The sequence below is a fragment of the Canis aureus genome, chromosome 20 (assembly GCF_053574225.1).
Source record: "Canis aureus isolate CA01 chromosome 20, VMU_Caureus_v.1.0, whole genome shotgun sequence".
Taxonomy (NCBI): Eukaryota; Metazoa; Chordata; class Mammalia; order Carnivora; family Canidae; genus Canis; species Canis aureus.
Genome location: NC_135630.1, coordinates 22,681,881 through 22,690,256, shown reverse-complemented (window position 1 = coordinate 22,690,256; position 8,376 = coordinate 22,681,881). Strand labels below are relative to the sequence as shown.

At 34.7% G+C, this 8,376-nt stretch overlaps 1 pseudogene; it reads right to left on the bottom strand.

Moving 5' to 3' along the window:
- Positions 1 to 6,314: 6,314 nt before the first annotated feature.
- On the bottom strand, positions 6,315 to 6,643 carry LOC144291365 (cytochrome c oxidase assembly protein COX20, mitochondrial pseudogene; annotated as a pseudogene).
- Positions 6,644 to 8,376: the final 1,733 nt, after the last annotated feature.

Sequence of the window (8,376 nt, the reverse complement as noted above, 5' to 3'; positions counted from 1 at the left end):
GCGGTTTCAGAACTGAGGTGTTTAATAGTGTGGTAAATAAAGAGAAAATATTTAATCTTTTCTGCAATTTGTAGGGAATAAAAAACATATTTGGCATCATGTATTATATACTCTTGTGTGTGCTCACTTATTTTATTACTTTTTGAAAAAGCAGGAAACCAAATTGCACTACAGAAAACAAGACACTTCGAAAACCTGCATAAACTATTGGTTCCTTAAGATTCCTAGAGAAGAAGTTCGAATATGTGACAAATTAAAGTTATAAATATGATCATTTTTAGAGGTGGAATGTAATAATTTTAAGTAATTGAGGAATTTAGCAAAATTGTTTTTTCTAAGCTTTTATTTAAATTCCAGTTAGTTAACATACACTGTAGTACTGGTTTCATGTATAGAATATTGTGGTTCAGTACTTTCATACAAAGCCCAAACTCTACACACCCATAGTGAGGAATTAGAATGCACTAAATTCTCTTAGAGAAGAAAACTGAAATACTGAGACTTTGGAGAAACAAGTAATTATTTCCTGAGATAGGGCTGAGGGAGCAGGCCTTGGCTAGGGAGACAGTAAGTCAGATGCTCAAGTGGTGGAAGCAAAAAAGGACAAACATATTGCTTCCAGTTTGATTTCTTCTCCTCTTAATTACAGAAGCAGAAATATTTATTGGGAAACCTTCATAAATTCAGTACTAGTACCCAACTAGCTCTGTATTCCAGATACCACTACCCTTAAGAGATGGAAGTTCTCTTTTTCTTTGAGTTCTGGTCTTTCTTTGGAACTCAAAAAGGCTAGCCATTTTCCATTTCCCATACAGGAATCCAGGTCACAGAGTAGTGGAGCTATTGGCTGGGGTTCCCATCATTTCAGTTCTTATTACCAAATAGGACTTTTGAACTCTTTGCTTACATTGTGATTGCCTCCTCTGCAACAAAAGGCTACTAGCATTGTTCCTATAATGTCCATTTCCTGAAGTTTTAGTTTGTAAGGTATACATTTATTCTTAGGCATGTTAATGTTCACTCCCATATAATTTATTTCATTTATGGTTTGCTTTCCTCACTGTATTATACGTTCCTCCAAAGGATAGATCTCTCTTTTAATATCCTTTCATTATTTTCATAGCTCAAATTTACTGACTGCTTACTATGTGCTGGGGTAAGCTGGCTACTGTTCTTTCATTAATTATTTATTTGATCTTCTCAACAATTGTATGAAGTAGGTACCATTATTATCCTTTTTTATAGATGAGGAAACCCAGGTGCAGGGGGGTGGAGTAACTAGCCCAGTTTCCCCAGAGCTAAAACTGAGGGAATTAGGATTTGAACTCCAGTTATCTGACTCCAAAGACTGTGCATAATGTGTGAATTTAAGATCTGTCTTCAATTGTTTTAGCCATAGATTTCTAGTAGTGACCATTGCTACTTTTTCTTAGGAATAGAAACTGAGTGCTATTGACTGAATGTTTGTGTTGCCCCCAAATTCATATGTTTAAATCCTAAGGCCCATTGTGATGGTATCTAGGGGTAGGGCTTTTGGGTGACAATTAGGTCATGAACATGAAGCCCAAAGAGTGGATTCATGCTTATGTAAAAGAGATCCCAGAGAGCTCCTTTGCCCCTTCCATCATGTGAAGATAGAGCAAGAAGAAGGCCATTTATGAACTAGTGAGCAGGGTACCAGACACTGAAATATACTGGTGCCTTGATTTTGGACTTTCCAGCCTCCAGAACTATAAGAAATAAATTTCTGTTGCTTATAAGCCACCTCATCTATGGCATTTTGTTATACCAATACAGACTAAGTACCTAAAGAAACTAGGATCATTGCTTAAGGCAAAAGAGAATAATTCTCTCTCTCTCTCTCTCTCTCTCTCTCTCAATAAAAAAATCTTGGAAAAAAAAAAGAATAGATTGGCTTTTTTTCAACCTTAAAACAACGTAGATATGTACTTTGACCTGTACTTCCTTGGTTTGTAGATTGAAACGCGTGGATGTGTGGGAAGGTATAAGTTTTAAAGTTTCTTTCTTTAGGACAAATGAATAATAAACTAACTTTATTGGCACAAAAACCATACTATATTTAATAAGACTGTAAAATTAAGTTGAGAGTTAGAGCCATCCCTGATGAGATGTGGGGATTAGGAAGGTCAGTGCCTGACCTTTCTAGCCTAGCAATAACCGTGAAAGAGCTTGTCCTGATTCATGACTTAAACATGTACTGTACTATATTGTTTGGTCCTTATATGGGTCACTTGACTTTGCTTTATTCATTGTTAACCTCAACCCTAGGCAGGTCTATAAGATCATGCTAATAATGATTGGCCAGTCAGTAAATAACAAGACTGAATTTTGTTTGTGTATTAGATACTACACAGCAGCCGTGGAGAATTAGCAATTAGATGGTAAGCTGGACAAGAGTAGGGTTCTTCCTCATTCACTTCTGAATCTCCAACACCTAGAATAGTTCTCAGCTTTTAGCATTGTGGGCCCTCCAGAGTATTTTTAACCGAAGAGATACTTCACTAAAGAAGTCTTCAATCTAATGGAATGAGATAAGACTAATATCCAGAAAGCAACCAATAAATGCTATGGTATGACATCTAATGCAATATTATTTTAAAACAAATGCTCCCAGATAAATCTTGTGATAAGCCTGGTTTAGATCCCTGGTCCAATTCAGAATGTTGTTTTGACCAAATAATGTTGCCTGAAAGCCAATACATAAGAGATTAATATGTAGGCATTCCACTTGAGAGAGGGGTTGTAGGGAGCTCTTCTTCCTCTCTTACCTCCTCAGCTTTTCGCTTCCTCCTCTCCCAAAGCCCACTTAGAATGATTTAAAAACCATGAATTTAATGACCAGTTGAACAATTATCCTTAGAGAACCTTCAGGAACCTATAAACTTTGAAATGATATACAAAACTCTGTGTGTGTGTGTGTGTGTGTGTGTGTGTGTGTGACAGAGAGAAAGAGAGAGAGAGAGTCTTTCTTGGAGAAGAGTTCAGGGTTTTTTTTTCAGATTATCCGATAATTTCTGTCCCAAAAAAGGGATAAGAGCAACTGTCTCACCCATAGGGAAGATACTTTATTTATATATATTTAGATATATTTATATATTTAGATATATTTATTTTCTATGTATAACCTCTTTTTTGAGGCAGTTAGTGAAGATTGCATAATTTATAACAGATATCAGTATAAGGTTTTAAAATGCTGTCCTTTATCCATTGGAAGCTGGAGGGGGACCATTAAGTGATTTCACCTGGATTATCATTACATAGCAGTCAAATGGTAATTACCATCTTTTCTGTGACTGAATTTGGTCCAGATTTTTAAATTGAAATATAATTAACATATAGCATCCTGTTAGGTATATGTCATAGTGATTTGATATTTTTATACATTATAAAATGATCCCATGATAAATCTAATTACCGTTTGTCTCCATATAGTTATTACAGTATTATGGATTATATGCCCAGTCTGTATATTGCATCCTTATGACTTACTTATTTTATAACTGGAAGTATGTACCTGTTACTTCCCTTCACCCCTTTTGTACCACCCCCAACTCCTTTGGTAACCAACCATTTGTTCCCTGTATCTATGAGACTATTTCGGTTTTGTTTGGTTTTGTTTGATTGGTTTTTTAGATTCCATATATAAGTGAAATCATATGGTTTTTTTCTGCCTAACTTATGTCACTTAGGGCCAACCATTTTGTTGCAAATGGTAGGATTTCATTTCTTTTTTATGGCTGAATGATATTGTGTTGTATTTATGCACCACATCTTCTTTATTCATCTATAGATGGACACTTAGGTTGCTTCCATCTCTCAGCTATTGTAAGTAATGATGCAGTGAATATAGGGCTGCATATATCTCTTAGAATTGATGTTTTCATTTTCTGTGGGTAAATACCCAGAAGTGGAACTGCTGGATTGTATGGTCTTATTTTTAATTTTTGAAGGAACCTCCATAATGTTTTCTTTTTTTTTTTTTTTTTTAATTTTTTTATTTATTCATGATAGTCACAGAGAGAGAGAGAGAGAGAGAGAGGCAGAGACACAGGCAGAGGGAGAAGCAGGCTCCATGCACCGGGAGCCCGACGTGGGATTCGATCCTGGGTCTCCAGGATCGCGCCCTGGGCCAAAGGCAGGCGCCAAACCGCTGCGCCACCCAGGGATCCCTCCATAATGTTTTCTATAGTGGTTACTACCAATTTACATTCCCACTGACAACACACAACAGTTCTTTTCTCCACATTTTTGCCAACACTTGTTATTTTTTATCTTTTTGGTAATAGCAATCTGACAGTGTGAGGTGATACCTCCGTGTAGTTTTGATTTGCATCTCCCTGATGATTAGTGATGTTGCACATCTTTTCTTGTGCCTGTTGGTTATCTGTATGCCTTTGGAAAAAGAATTGTATTTAAGTCCTCTGCTCAGTTTTTAATTGGCTTTTTAAAAATATTAAGTTGTCTAAGTTCTTGCATGATTTGAAAATATCCTCTTCCATTCAGTAACTTTTTTCATTTTGTTAATAAAAATGAAAAGCTTTTTAATTTGATATAGTACTATTTGTTTATTTGAACTTTGCCTTTTTATGGGGAGACTGGTCCAAAAATATATTACTAAGACTGAAGTCAAAGAACTTACTGCCTGTTTTCCTCTAAGAGTTTTTCTGATTTCAGATTTTACATTCAAGTCTTTAACCCATTTTGAATTTATTTTTGTGTATAGTGTAAGAAAGTGGTCCAGTTTCATTATTTTGCATGTTTGCTATCCAGTTTTCCTAACACCATTTATTGAAGAGACTGTCTTTTCCCAATTGTATTTATTGCCTTATTTGTCATATATTAATTGACCTATATGCATGGGTCTATGTCTGGGCTCTCTATTCTATTCCATTGATCTATGTATTGGTGTTCCTGCCACTACCATGCTGTTTTGATTACTATAGCTTTGCAGTGTAGTTTGAAATCAGGGAGTGTAATATCTCTAGCTTTGTTCTTTCTCAAGACTGCTTTGGCTATTTGGGGTCTTCTGTGGTTCCATATAAATCTTAAGATTCTTTATTTTAGTTTGTGAAAAATGCCATTGGTATTTTGGTGGGGATTGCATTAAATCTATAGATTGCTTTGAATAGAGTGGATATTTTTATGATATTAATTCTTCCAATTCATAAGCATCATATATATTTCCATTTATTTGTGTCATTTTCACACTCTTTCATCAGTGTCTTAGAGTTTTCACCTCCTTGGTTAAATTTATTCCTAGGTATTTTATTCTTTTTGATGCAATTATAAGTGAGATTGTTTTCTTAATTTCTCCTTCTGATAGCTTGTTATTAGTATAGAAAGAAACACAACTGATTTCTGTATGTTAATTTTGTATCCTATAACTTTACTGAATTCATTTATTAGTTCTTCTAATAGTTTTCTGGTGGAATCTTTAGGGTTTTTTTAATATATAGCAGCATGTCATCTGCAAATAGTGACAGTTTTATTCCTAACTTTCTAACTTTATTGCCTAATTGCTGTGACTAGTCTTCAATACTGTACTGAATAAGAGTGGAGAGAGTAGATATCTTTTTCTTTATATTAGAGGGAAAGCTTTCAGCTTTTGACTGTTCAGTGTGATGCTACTGTGGGTTTGTCGTATATGACCTTTATTATGTTGAGGTACATTCCTTTTATACTCATTTTGTTGAGAGTTCCTATCATAAATGGAAGTTGAATTTTGTCAAATGCTTCTTCTACATCTATTGAGATGATGATAAGATTTTTATTCCGTTCTTTGTTAATGTGATGTATCACATTGATTGATCTGTGGTTGAACATTCTTGCATCCCTGGAATAAATCCTATTTGATCATGGTATATGATCCTTTTAATGCATTGTTGGATTTGGTTTCTTAACATTTTGTTGGGATTTCTGCATCCATGTTTATCAGAGATATTGGCCTGTGATTTTCTTTTTTGAGGTGTCTTTAGTTTTGGTCTCAGGGTAATAATATTAGCCTCATAAAATGAGTTTGGAAGCATTATTTTCTATTCATTTTTTTTGGAATAATTTGAAGATAGGTACTAATTACTACTACTACTTTTCTTCTTCCCCTCACGCTCCCCTACCCTTCTCTTTCCCCTCCCCCTCTCTTCCTCCTCCTCTTCCTGGTCCTTCTTCGATTAACACATACTTTATTTCCTTGATTGAAATCCTTATGGTACATATGAGGTTTAATAGAATTGACCTCAGTTTTGTTTACAGAGACTCCAATGAATTGTATTTTGGTTTTCTATGCTTGAGACTGCTCAACTGCTGGAGTTGCCATTGGTTTGTTTTCTGTCAGGATCAAGGTGGGTACTTTCATATAAAATCTTATTTTTAATTCCTTCCCTGGAAGTTCTTTCCTGGATTCTTGCTTTGCCATAATTATATCCACAATGGAACCAACATCCTAAAGTCACCAAGATAAATCCTCATACTCCAACATCATAACAAAAAAATGTTCAAGGTCAGGCACAGCAAATCCTAATGAACCATACAATATCAAATCCCATGCACAGGGAATATTTTTGATATATAAAATTCCTAGAAGCTTAAAGCACTTCCCCTTGGTGGGCTTGCCAGGCTCCCACATGGGGGCTGTGGGCTCCAGTGGGTCCCTGTACTAATTCCTTTAAATGAATGCTTCATAGAATTTACCTGTGAAGCTGTCAGGTCTTGGACTTCTCTTTTTTGGGAAGCTTTTAAATTACTGATTCAATCTCATTATTTGTAATCAGTCTCTTCAGATTTTCTATTTCTTTATGATCAGGCCCAGAAGATTGTGTTTCTAGGAATTTATCCATTTTTTCTAGGCTTTCCTAGAAAAAGGAAACATGTTGATGTATACATGTTCATAGTAATCTCTTATGATCCTTTGTACTTTTGTAGTAACAGTTATAACTTCTCTTTTATTTCTAAATTTATTTGGGCCTGCTTTCTTTTTTTCCCTAATGAATCTTGCTGGAATTTTATCAATTTTGTTTATCTTTGCAAAGAACCAGCTTTTAGTCTCATTGATCTTTTCTATTTTTGAAGATTCTAATTTATTTCTGTCCTGATCTTTATTATTTCCTTCCTTCTACTAACTTTTGGCTTGGCTTGTTCTTTTTTTTTTTTTTTCTTGTTCCTTTAAGTGTAAAGTTAGATAGTTTACTTGGGATTTTTCTTGTTTCTTGAGGTAGGCCTGTATCACTATGAATTTTCCTCATACAACTGCTTTTGCTGTATCCTATAGATTTTGGGAAGTTGTGTTTCCATTTTCATTTGTTTTGTGTATTTTTAAAATTTCATCTATAACTGTGCCTTTTTCAAAAGTTGGCTTTACCTATAGTTTTTTTTTTAATGTTCCAATCAAAATAGATATATTTTTAAGAGCTTCATATAGTATGATGCTCAAAAATTGCTTAACTGAGTCCTAGGTTTGCCATATTACCAGATGAAGGAATACTGGGAAAATAGTAGATTGAATTTGATTTTCTAAGTTCCATTTCTTCTTTGGAAGCTATTCCAAAATTAATTTAAATATGCTGATTAATTTAGCATATTTCTATTACTCCTTGTATTGAATCACCTTGTATTGAATCACTATATTAAATAGGGATCACTAACTTTCTGAAAAATGTAAAGTTAGGTGCTGTACTTATTTATAAAATGTTCACTTAGGTTACTGCAGTGAGGCAAGATAAATATGGGATGTACTGATGATGCAGCCATTCTTTGTAGATATGGCACTTCTCTCATCTAAGTTGGAATCGAGTCATTCAGTTCAACAAATTTATAAAATTTTGCTAGAGTTCTAGTGATACACCATTAAATAGGATAGCTACAATATTTTCCCTGATAGAGCTGATGTGCTAATAAGAGACATGTATGAATATAAACAGGCAATGCTATATGTTATAATAAGTGCCATTGTGCAGTGGAAATAGAGTGTGGGGTATGAGCATGGTAAATAGATGAACAGCAATTTTTTTCTGGGATTCTTGGCTTTCTTGTCATGACATATGGAGAAATAAATGTATATATTTTATATATTTCTTTATTCCCTTTGGACTGGTATAACAAAATACCATAGACTGGGTGGCTCATACACAATAGAAATTGATTTCTTACAATTATAGAGGTTGTGAAGTCCAAGATCAAGGTGCTAACAGATTCAGTGTCTGATTGAGGATCTCCCTGGTTCATAGAAGGTCATCTTCTTGCTGTGTCCTCATGGTGGGAGAGGTGAGGGATCTCTCTGAAGTCTCTTTTATAAGGGAACTAATCCCATTCAGGAGGGCTACACCCTCATGACCTAAATACTTTCCAAAGGCTTTACCTCCA